The sequence below is a fragment of the Apis mellifera genome, linkage group LG10, assembly GCF_003254395.2.
Source record: "Apis mellifera strain DH4 linkage group LG10, Amel_HAv3.1, whole genome shotgun sequence".
In the NCBI taxonomy this organism is placed as follows: Eukaryota; Metazoa; Arthropoda; class Insecta; order Hymenoptera; family Apidae; genus Apis; species Apis mellifera.
This window is the reverse complement of record NC_037647.1, coordinates 10378196-10391252: the sequence shown is the minus strand read 5'-3', so window position 1 is coordinate 10391252 and position 13057 is coordinate 10378196. Positions and strand designations below refer to the sequence as shown.

At 26.7% G+C, this 13057-nt stretch overlaps 2 long non-coding RNA genes across 2 annotated transcripts; both read right to left on the bottom strand.

Moving 5' to 3' along the window:
* Positions 1–4502: 4502 nt before the first annotated feature.
* Positions 4503–7320, bottom strand: LOC113219039. Its single transcript, XR_003305435.1, has 3 exons — positions 5865–7320; positions 5505–5645; positions 4503–4776 (listed from the first exon to the last, which is right to left on the bottom strand). It is a non-coding gene; the product is annotated as an uncharacterized LOC113219039 (long non-coding RNA).
* Positions 7321–10207: 2887 nt separating this feature from the next.
* Positions 10208–12770, bottom strand: LOC100576750. The gene is made up of 3 exons (XR_003305434.1): positions 11830–12770; positions 10828–10980; positions 10208–10527 (listed from the first exon to the last, which is right to left on the bottom strand). It is a non-coding gene; the product is annotated as an uncharacterized LOC100576750 (long non-coding RNA).
* Between the last annotated feature and the right edge of the window lie 287 nt (positions 12771–13057).

Here is a 13057-nt window from a genome sequence, read left to right as displayed (position 1 = left end):
ATCGGCTAACAGATTTTAATTTAAAAAAATCAATTTTTATTTAATTATTTGATCCGAGACAACTGAAATTAAACGTAAAATTAATATAAATTAATTGATATCAAATGAAAATTTATTTAAATTTTATGATTTACATTGGATAATTGAACTTTTTAATAATCAATAACTGTCAAATAAGACTTTCACAATAACAATATTTATTGTAATGATGTTTGAAATCAAAGATTAGTATCTTTTTATAAACATGTATTTATCATGATTTTTTTTTTTTTACTAAAAATATTTATCATATATTTTAATTATTTAAGTACAAGAAGAAGGATTGGATAATTATTTAAGTACAAGAAGAAGGATTGGATAATTATTTAAGTACAAGAAGAAGGATTGGATAATTATTTAAGTACAAGAAGAAGGATTGGATAATTATTTAAGTACAAGAATGAGGATAAAGGATGATTTTTTTTTAAGAAGCTGCAAATTGAAACATTGAAATTATCAAACAATGCATTTCAACGACTAATATTTCCTCCATTATTTAATCACAAAATGATAAACTAAGCGTCGCATATTAACTGTTTCACGTTTCTCTTCTTTTAAATCTTTTAAAAAATACTTCATCTTCAACATAAAGGAAGGAAAAAAATACGGAGTGAAACAATTCAAAAAGGATTCTCTTCGCTAAAACCCATTTAAATGCACACCGTTAAAATGCTAAACAAATGCAGAAAACGACGAAACAGCCTAAAAGGGAACAAGGGAGTGCGAAAGGAGGGGGGGTGGAACGACAACAACCTTAGAATATGCTTAAATCTCCACTACGTCTTGGAGAGTTTAGCACGGTTCCCGTGCTGGAAAAATAAATTTTCGACCGGTCGACGAGCGTAAAGGGATTGAAGAGAAAAGGACGAAACGAATACAAGACTGAAAAGAAGATAGAATACCAAGAGAAAGAGAGAGAGAGAGAGAAAGGCACGCAAGCTTACTGCATACAGACGAAATTACATTAGCCAATGTACTTTTCTTGGTAGGTCCTCCTTCTGGCTTCTTTCTACTTCAGTTTAAAAAGAGAAGAAAAATAAAAAAAAAAAAAAGAAAAAAAGAAGAAAAAGAAATGGCCAGCCAAGCTGACACATACACATACTTGAGATCACATACATACGTATACGCTGATGCTAGGGAATCCAATTAGTTGTATTTCCGCTCGAAAGAGACTCAAGGGGCCTATGCAAATAAATTTACCTCTCTGGTACTCTGTCTCGTCGTTCCTTCTCTTATACGCTATCAATGTATCTCTCTCTTTCTCTCTCTCCTTTCTTTTACTCATTTGTGTCCTCCTCCATCCTTTTCCCTTGTATAATCTTTATGTTCTAGTAAAACATGGGAAGAGTGTTGGATAATATCTCTAAAAAGATGGTAAAAGTTCAATCTCTACAGAGCTTTAATCATAGGGGGTAACAAATTGGATTAATTATTTGATGCAGGAGTAACCAGAGATTTGAAATTGGTTTCACAAATTTTTTTAGTTATTTAGAATCTTTTAGTTGTTAATGTTACAATATTATTTCTTTTTAGATTCCAATATGGATAAATGGATCTAAATTGAAGATGGATATCAAAAAATCAAGAAATCAAAAAATATCAAGATTCAGATCAATATTATTTAAGTAAATAAAAATAATTTTTGATGATATACAGTGTATCATCCAAAATATCTCGTTGCTTTTTGATAATAAGAAAAGTTTTAGATAAAAATTAAATTTTTTTTAAGAAAATAATATATGTATTCTGATGTTATTAATTTTTTTATAAATGAATAGAATTAATATGAAAATCGAAATAATTTTTTTTAATGAAATTGTATATTCTTTTATACATTAATAAATATCATTTTTTATAAAAAAAAAATACTAAGCTATTTATAGCAAAAAACCATTTATTTCATAAATGAAAAATATTTATTATAAATTCTAAATGACTTTTTGATTTGCATAGTTTAATACTTTTTTGTAAAAAATTTCATTGCATCAATTAATATATTTAAAAATATATGATTTCATTTAAAAAATTAAAGTTGACTTTCACAAGCATCTTACACGTCCACTTTCAAAAAATTAATAATAGTAGCATATGCTCCTCTTGAAACTATTCAACTTTTATCTGAAACATTTTCAAATATTATTAAAAATGTATATAAAATATATATTAAAACAGAAAAATATATGTGTAAAATGTTACATACAAATACCTGTGTTTAATTATTAATTTTATACGTTTAATTTTCTCAGTAAATTATTTTATTACCGAAATTGAAACTGAAATTAAAAAATCAGCATGTTCAATATTCTAATATTTTCCAAATACAATTATTGGATATAAGCTTGTGTAAGAAATTATGTAAAATTTTTCAGATAATTATACAAATATTGTAAATTATAATATTATGAATTATTAAAAAAATGATTTAGATACAAATAAATGAAAAGAAATATAATTTTTATTATATAACAATATTTTCATTTGAAATAATAAGCGTAAATCATAAGATGCAATTTATACCTTGCATAAATTAAATAAACAATATCTGAAAATCAAGAAACGCGCATCGGCCTATCTATTTTTTTTTTTTTAATAAAATTGCAATTTATTTCAAACATATAAACGTATAAACGAACGTTGGCTATCGCTAAATTTTGTTACATACGCGTGTTGCATATATTCCATAATGAAGATAACGAAAAAAATTCGATAAAAACAAAATATAATAATATAAAAGGTCATTTTATCGTGAAAATTAAAAAATACAGAATTTCTCACAAAATACACCAAATATCCAAATATGCATAAATATACACTTTTACACTTGTACATCCTCTAAGAAAGAATTAAAAAAAAAAAAGCAAACCAAAAAACAAATTAAAAATAATTCACATGATATTGTAAATTAACTTCTTTCATAAAATTTATATCATACTGAGAATTTACATGTGTTAGAAATTAAATTCATTCAACATTCATAATATTTATACCATGAAATATGTATGTGTGAATAAACATGTATCTACACGTATATATCGCCATGTAATTAAACAAGGGAAAGAAATTCAATAACGCGACAATTTTAATTGGTGGTCATTGCGGATTTAATTCGAGATTCGCTAATTGGGATCAAATTGCTTCATTCGGTTGTGCAGAAGTGCGAGCACGTGGAAACGTTAACGTATAACACGTTGTAACGTACCGATATCTGGCCATCGTGGCTACCACCTTGGCTTTGCCATGCACAATTAATAACAAACCGAATTCACCGACCCGTTATTAATGTCGTTCGGTATTCTAATCGTAGCCGAAACCTATCAATTCACGGATTAATACTAATTACGCGTAATGGTGAACAAAAGCATACATTATCGTCCAAGACGATTAATCCTTCTGTTATTGAATATAATATTTCGAAAAGTGTTTTGCAATTGATTATTGATTATTAATGAAATTTTGATTGCTTTGTTTAATAAATAGATAATATAAAATTTAGATAGAAGAACAATAAAGTGTTAGGTTAGAATTTCATAACTTCAAAATATTCTTTCATGAAAAATTCTTTCAATGCATTACGATTGGTTATTAGTGAAATTTTGATTAATTTATTTTGTAAATAAATGATATAAAATTCAGATACAAACAGTTATTATTACGTTATTTTAATATTTAATCTCAAAAAATTCATCGACTAAATTGGTATTGCTAGACAAACATGAATTAGCATTCAAGATAATAAATCTTATTTTTTTATCGAATATAATTCGTCGAAGAATATTTTACAATTGATTATTAATAAAATTTTAATTGATTTATTTAAATAAATGATATAAAATTTAAACACGAATAAAGTATTTAAGTTAGCTTTTATAAGCTCAAAAAATTCCAACGATGCAAATTAAATTAATATTGGTACAAACACAACAAAAATAATGTACGATACGATTTTAATATTCACTGTTGGATAAATATATAACGATAAATTCTTCGAATATAATACAGTAAAGATTGTTTTGCGACGAATTATGATAATAAATGATATAAAATTTACACTTGAGAAAAGCAAAACATATTATCTTTATAAAAATTTGAAGTGACAAGTATTGAGGAATTTAATCGAAAGTTAAGTTATAATTTCAAAAAATTTTTTCATAAAAGAATTCTGCAACTTGATGCAAATTAAATTGATATTAATATTTGTAACATTGAGAAGAATAATTATTCGAGTCTTCTAAAAGTTTTGCGTATGTTTCTTCTATATCAATTCATACATTCGTATAAAAACATGAATATAGATATTCAGCGATTAAAAGCGAAGGACTTGCAATACAATTTATATTTCAATTTTTTTTAAATTTTCTATAGGTGTTCAAAATATTAATCGTTTACCTCAATACATAACTAAAAAACATTTTAATCAACTTTTTCTATTTCTTGACACGTTATCGATTCACATGCAGCTATAATTTTTTTCTCTTATATCCTGCGCCGTGTTGTTGGCTTCGTTGTGATAAACCGCATTTTTTTTACTTTAGCTCGCGGATAAAAATCTAATAGAGTGGAGGAGACAGGAGGAAGAACTGGCTGGTCATTCCATGGTTTCTTATCGTTTTATCTAAACAACGCCAAAATTCGTTTCACACGTTTTGCAACCTTGGAAAATTTTAATTATCCTTGGATTAAAAAATTCTTAGTGATACTCTTACGTTGAATTCTTCTTTCTGTTTCTTTTTTTTAAACCTAGAAAAAAGAAAATACTCCGTTTTGATATCATTTCTACGAATTATTAAAATTTAATAACTTCTTATCATTTAATATTTATGTGAATAATCAAATGTGTTTAATTATTAAATTTCTGATTTTAATTTTTTGGTAATAAGATTGAAATATAATTGGATAATGAATAATTGTCAAACAATGATCTAATTGAATTTTAAAAATCTTTTGAAGAGAAAATAATACATTTTTACTTTTCTATTAAATGAAAGAATATACGTTGGATATTAACATAAGAATTAAAGAAATGAGAATTTCTAACAATAAGAAAAAAAGAATGGAATTCTTTTTAAAAAGGATGATTGTTGGAAAAATTTCTTTTTTCTCTGGTTAACCTTTTGAATAGTTTATTATAATCTCTCTAAATAAAGGGAATTCTTTGTAGAATTCTTTCATAAATACAGGAAATATTTAAACGATCTCATTTATTATTATTCATGGTTCACATCCATTATCATATTTTACTTTGAAAATATAACGAGATAACAATTTTTTCGATAAATCGTGAAAAATCATCTAAAAGATTCTATTTTAAATAATTCTCTAATTTAGTTTAAAAATATAATTTCGGAAGAAATTAAAAAGTTTCTCTTCGCCATTTGAAAAAAGTTTAGATAATGTTAAAAAATTTTAACATTAAAATAAAAACTTCACTGCGTGATACTCGTTAGTGATAACGTTCAAGTACTTACGTGACTATTCAACAAGAAGTTCTAAATGTGTTTTTCAAATGGCTTCTGCATACTCGATTGCGTGCAGAAGGACAATAAACGTTCTAAACTTGATCCTCCCTATTGTCATCAGCCTGTGTGGTTAAATATCAGATACTGTTCCTTAAAAAAAATTGTTCATACTTAAATACATATATGTACGTATAATTTATTAATCGATTAAGAAAACTTCTTTATAAACAAACATTTTTAAATTGATGATAATTTTACAAGAATATATAATTTTATATCAGTGAATAGGTTAGGTGAAAGACAATTTAATAAAAAATAAAATTAAACATAAAATAAAAGATTTAAAAAAAATCGTCACAGTTTACTTACGTAAAATAAGTGAAATATGAAATGGTTGATAATTAAATTAAAAATAAAATAAATTAAAAAAAAAAACAATTACGAAAGAATCATATGCGTCGCGACTTATTTACGTAGTAATAAATTAACCACTCGTATCGAAGAGACAATTAAAATAAAATAAAATCAAAAAGATGATTATTAAAAAAATCGAATTATATGATTCACATAATATGATTAATCGAAAGAAGGATTAAATCACCGAAAGCGTGAAAGTTTGGATGGATTGGACCGATGTTGATTCACACTATTATCTCTCATATGTAGTGTGTAGTCCTGGAAACACCGTGAGAGTTCGTAAGCATAAATCAAACTACGTGTTCCAATGAGGAATGCGCATTTGCGTTTCATGACACGCAACCGTGCGCTACATGTATATTGTAGTAAAATTATGACTATACGATTACATACGGTGCGCGTATACAGGATCGAAGATACTCGACTTTATACGTTGTTATCCGAATATCGTGCGTTTCATGCGTGCTCTCCATTGTTATTCGAATCTCTATTGCGCGATAAATTCTAAAATTCTTTCTTTTTCCTACTTTCGGAATATATGAAAATATTTGATCTTATGATGACATGTCTTAGCGTATTGTTTTATTTTTTTATTTATTTATTTTATCTTAACTCGTAATTCTTCACTCGTGAATTTTTTCTGAATAAAATTAAAATTCTCATAGATAATTATCGAGATAATTGAGATAATTATTTTTCAATGGAATTCATTTTCGTGATTGATCGAAATATCGACACGTTTATGGCAGACAGGGCGACTTGTGATCCCTATCTAATTAGCGAAGGGATAAATTCCTCGAAGGCAATCAATGATAAATCAATTACTGTTTATCTGATCGTCTACGTGTTTAATATTAATTTCGGCGACGGATCATCATTTAAAATTAACGATATAGTAGTTACTATTTATAATGTAATCAACGCGTGTAGATTTGGATCGAAAATTTTGTTTCTTCGAAAATTGAAAGTGCTTGGTGCGCTCTTTGCTCACATTTACAGTAACTGACTTTTAATTTTTAATGCCATATACTAGACCGTGTGGTCGGTACGATAAATATTAAAAATTTCATAGGGGAAGGGCGAAACAAATTGAAAGGATAATTGAATATTTTTTAATTACTCGTACCTTTCTCTTTTTTTATTTTTTTATTTTTTTTTTCCTAATTTCATCGAAAATTATTCAATCATAATGTATTATGAATGGAAATCGTATAAAATTTACGGTTGGTGGTGAAAATGAGCTTGACATTGATGTTAAAAATTCAGAGGGATTAATATTAACAAATTTTAAAATTGGAATTTTAACCGAAGCGAAACAGTTTCGTACAATACAGTCTCGTTAATATTTTACGAATGTATGCAATATCGAAGTTGCTAATTAATTTAATTTAATTAATTATCTTAATCGATTGGTAGCTTGCTTCATTTATCGAATATTGCAAAAGGTGAGCATATAGCATATATATACGTGTCATATTCATGTTATATTATTATTATTCCAACAAAAATAAATATAAAATTACATAATATAATTGTGTAAACAATTTGTACAAAATATTTTAACTTTTCAATTCGATTCAATTGTCACGATCTTTGATGTATAAAACAGAGACCAAAAAATAAATCAAAAGAATGAACGAGAATAAAATTAAAATATAATAATAATTTTCTTATAAATAAAGCTCTAGAAATATGTGTAAAAAATTATAGAAAACTTTAAAATTTCGTTAATTTTTGTATCTAATGAATTTTGAATATTGTTATTCGAAAGATACGAAAGTGAGAATTTTAACGTTCGAAATAATTTTCTTTCGAAGAAAAAAAAGAAACGTAGAATTTTCACTTTTCGAGCGATCATGTTTTCGAAAAAAATAAGATTTATGATTACAAATTTTCCGAAGAGATCGAGAAAGAGATTCGTAATTTTCTTTACCGACTATCGGTCAATTTATAATGTGTAATACACAGTTTATACATAACATCCTTGTGTTGGAATGAATAAGCGGATAAAAAAGATGGTGAAGAGACGAATAAATCTGAAAAGGAGAAGACAGAAATGTAAAAGAGCGAATATTTTTCCAATGCATCGATTGCATTTGCTTCAATCTTTCGAAAAATCTCTCTCTCTCTCTCTCTTTCTCAGACTGATTTCTTTGACTGATTTACACTTATCGAAAAGGGAAGATTAAAGTTGCATTTAGTTTTATATATATATATATATATATATATATACATATATTTCCAAGACTGAACGAGCAAAAACTAAGTTGAAGTTCAAAAGCTTAATTTGCCAGAGATGCAGGAAAGTATGGGAGGAGAGCTAACGATGAAGGCAATTCATTTTCCTTAAATTAGCGCCCATCCAAGTGTTTCGAACGTTCGAGAGTCAAAGCTTGCTCGTAAATGTAAAATGTGTTTCCTTGTTTATTTTATAGGTCGTTTATAACTGTGTGACGTAAACGTACACATTGAAGAGGGAGGCTGAATTAACTGTAATAAGCGAGAAAAGTGAAAAAAATTTGAGGATTTTAGAAGTGAAATTAATGAATGGAATGAATGAATGAAGAAATGAAAATATGTATTTGGTATCGAGTAGTTATGAAGTCAGCCATATTGATCAATTAAAAAATTAAATAAATAATATCATACAATCAACTAAATAATAATATATATAATATATATTTGAAATATTGCCAAATATTATAAGAAAAACTTGTAAATTATTGTAATTTGATTAACTAATAATATATATTTATCAATGTTTATATATTTTTAAAAATTAATTGATCAAAATTTAGCTTTCAAGATATTGAAAAATAAAAGAAGAAAAGGTTGGTTAAAAAATATAATAATATTTGTCGTTTATCCAAAAAATTATAAAGTATTTTAATTATTCGTTATATTTAGTTAATAAATGATACATATTTTGGAACGTTTAAATGGAATTGATCAAAATTTGGCCTGAAAATGAAAGTTGGCCCATTAATTAAATGATACATTTGAAATGTTTACCAAACAAAGCTATAAATAACAATTGCTTATTATAAGTTAATGATATATTTATTAATATCAATACACTTTGGAACGTTTAAACGGAATTAATCAAAATTTGAATTTGAAAATGAAAGTTGGTCCATTGATTAAAACGTTAAATAACGTTGCAACGTTCCAAAAGAAAAAAAAATTATAAATATACTACTACTATTCATTACAATACTTAATACATATTAGTACATTTTGGAACGTTTAATTAAATAGAATTGATCAAAATTTGGCCTGAAAATGAAAGTTGATCCATTAATTAAATAATATATTTGGAATGTTTACCAAACAAAGCTATAAATAACAATTGCTTATTACAAGTTAATAATGTATTTATTAATGTCAATATACTTTGGAACGTTTAAACAGAATTTATCAAAATTTGAATTTGAAAATGAAAGTTGGTCCATTGATTAAAATATTAAATAACGTATTTGCAACGTTTATCCAAAAGAAAAAAAAATTATAAATACACTACTTACTCATTATAATATTTAATAAATATTAATACATTTTGAAACGTTTAAATGGAATTGATCAAAATTTAGCCTGAAAATGAAAATTGGTCCATTGATTAAAACATTAAATAACGTATTTGCAACATTTATCCAAAAGAAAAAAAAATTATAAATATATTACTCACTCATTTAATAAATATTAGTACATTTTGGAACATTTAAATGGAATTGATCAAAATTTGACCTGAAAATAAAAATTGGTCTATTGATTATAATGTTAAATAAATTTGCAACATTTATCCAAAAGAAAAAAAAATTATAAATATACTACTCACTCATTTAATAAATATTAGTACATTTTGGAACGTTTAAATGGAATTGATCAAAATTTGACCTGAAAATGAAAATTGGTCTATTGATTAAAACATTAAATAACGTATTTGCAACATTTATCCAAAAGAAAAAAAAATTATAAATATACTACTCACTCATTTAATAAATATTAGTACATTTTGGAACGTTTAAATGCAATTGATCAAAATTTGACCTGAAAATGAAAATTGGTCCATTGATTAAAACGTTAAATAACATATTTGCAACATTTATCCAAAAGAAAAAAAAATTATAAATATACTACTCACTCATTTAATATTTAATAAATATTAGTACATTTTGGAACGTTTAAACGGAATTGATCAAAATTTGACCTGAAAATGAAAGTTGATTCATTGATTAAAATGTTAAATAATGTATTTCCAACGTTTGTCCAAAAAGAATTATAAATACCAGTATATCTTGAAATGTTTAAAATGGAAATTGATGAAAACTGAAGGCGGGCCTTCGACTGGCCGAAGTAAGAAAATGGTGAGCGTGAGAACGAAAGGTTAAAAATCGATTGCAGCGTGTCTTATACATAGGAGAGGCAGCGTTTCGCGTCTGACTGTGATCCGTCAACCGGAAACGACGCAATTTACATGAGGAATCGGAGCAAAGCGTCTAAAATGTAAGTAGCTAAGCCACAAACATATGTAATTCCTCCCTCCATACTGTACACAAGTATATCGATAGATCGATATATATAATACTATAACCGGCATATCTTCTCCAAGATCAACCTTGAAATTCCAAATAAATTGTAGAAATAAAATATCTTAAAATCTTGCATCAAATTATGCACGAATTAAAATCGTTGAATCTTGATAAAAAATTCAATTTCGAAGCAATACAAAACCGTAATATCGTGTATAACAATAATAAAAATTGTGTTGTTTATGAAAGAGATTTTATTTTTTTTTTTTTTTTTTAGCAAAATAGCAAGGACGAGACGAGGACGAAGAAGAAGGATAGATTCTTATTAAACGATGGAATTTGTATTGAAAAAAAAGAAAAAGAAAAGAAAAAGAAAACGAAAATACCTTTTGACATAGATGAAAAGATAGTTCACGTTGTGGCAACGAGAAAAATATGATTATATCGATAAATCGATATAGAGGACTCGATATATATCTCGTTCTATCCATCGTATCGATATCAATATCCCTATATTCCACCACGCCATCTTTGAAACTCTGCAAGTATAAAATATTAGTTACTTAGAAATTATTATATACTTTGTATAAATACGAAATATACGTAAATGACATCCATCTACGATTTTAAGATTTTAAATATAAATAACAATCACAATTTTAACTTTGAAATATTATTTTAAGAAATATATATATATACATATCATGGAAATTATTCCACATTACGAATATTGACGATTCGTATCTTTTTTCGTGAATTTAAACTTGGAAAATGTAAGGGGTAAAAGCTGCTGAGGATATAAATTTAGCATTTGAGGAATCTTATGTAAATGTTAGGATAGATTCAACGTTCATCTTTCCCTCTCTCTCTCTTTCCACATACACGGGTAGAGTATTCAAAACTGATGATCTGTCACTGAAAAATAAACTACGAAGAAAATTAAAAAATATCCAGTTCAATAAAAAAAAATATATATATACATATATCAAAAATGATCCAAGTAAAATATTTATCATCATTATGTTATGATAATTCAAATAAAATTACATAATACCTCCAATACGACAAACAATTTTGCAAATTGTATTCACACGCGCACATTCCTGTCCCTGTTCGTCGAATCGAGCGAATATTTCGTGCATTATCCCTCTCAATCTGTCTCTGATCTATTTTCCAAGTTTCGTATCCGTCCTGTTCCATCCGTTTCGTGTGTACATTTGCGAGAGAGGGAAAGTACATTTGCACAGGTGGTTACAAAACTGATGATTTACACAGTAGATTAAAAGCGGAGAGAAGAATTTTCTTCTTCTCCTTCCTTCCGCGCTATCTTCCATTCATTCACGTGCGAACGAATCCATTCACCGTGAATGGACCGTGTCCATCGTTACCTATTTGCGCCAATTTCTGCCTCTTGTTTGATTCCGTTTCCAGCCTCGATATCCACCCCGATCAAGGCTCAAGTTGCGTGCACTTGGAACTCTGGCCAATCCGTTCCGATAATTGGGAGGTTTGAATTTGTTCCTTTGGAAGCCCGTATCTCGATCGATGCCCCTCTCCCCTCCCCCCCTCCACACACAATTCTGTTCACTTTTAAGCATCTACTACTAAGCTGTCCGATCCGATCGATTTCACTTCTAATTTTACTTCTCTAAAGAGAATTAATTCTCTCCGAGTTTAATTTCTTGAAGGGATATATCGTGTTGATATCGTGTGAAATTTGTATCTTCCAAAGGGAATTTAAAATTATCCAATGACAATGATGCAAATTCGAAAAAATTAAGGGAAAGGAATGATATTTTTCAGACAGTATAATTAATGTGTGTTTAATAAAATGGTATATAAGATAATTTTAATCGATTAATTAATTAAACATTATTGTTATCAATCCTTGTTCGAGCAGAACATGTCTGTATTTACTCTTTGTCTGATTATTATGAGTCTACACTACCTCTTGTCTGACTATTATCTACTTACACTACTTGTTTGATTAACATATGCGATATACAATATATTGTATTTAATAGTCGAAGTTACGAATAAAGTTAAAGTTCGATAAGTTAATTTAATAATTTATTATTCAAAACGTAATAATAATCGCAAATAATTGTAATGGCAAACAACCGAGATTATACGGATCAACTGTAATGGCCAACGAACAGAGTTGGGCATTAATCTGTTGAAGAAGTAAGTAGTTAAAAATTTCGAATAAAGTTATTTTAATTACTTATTAGCTATTATCGATCCACTTCTCATATAATCTCGGCCATTACAATTATTTGCAATTATTATTACGTTTTGAACAATAATATATTGAAATAATTTATCGAACTAACTTCATTCCTAACCAATAAATTTTGCTCATTATTGATTAATAAATGAATAAATGTTATTCAAGCATTTTAATAAATAATTACTTAAAGTAACTTTATTTGAAATTTTTAAGTTACTTTTTCAATGAATTAATATATAATATGTGTTACTTTCTGTTTGATTAATATGTATTACCATTTCTTTGAATAGAATATATTTATAATATCTGATGTGTCTGTATTATTTCTGATTAGTAGATGCTATTGTTTAAACAATATATTTATAATGTTCTCTATTTGATTTTTA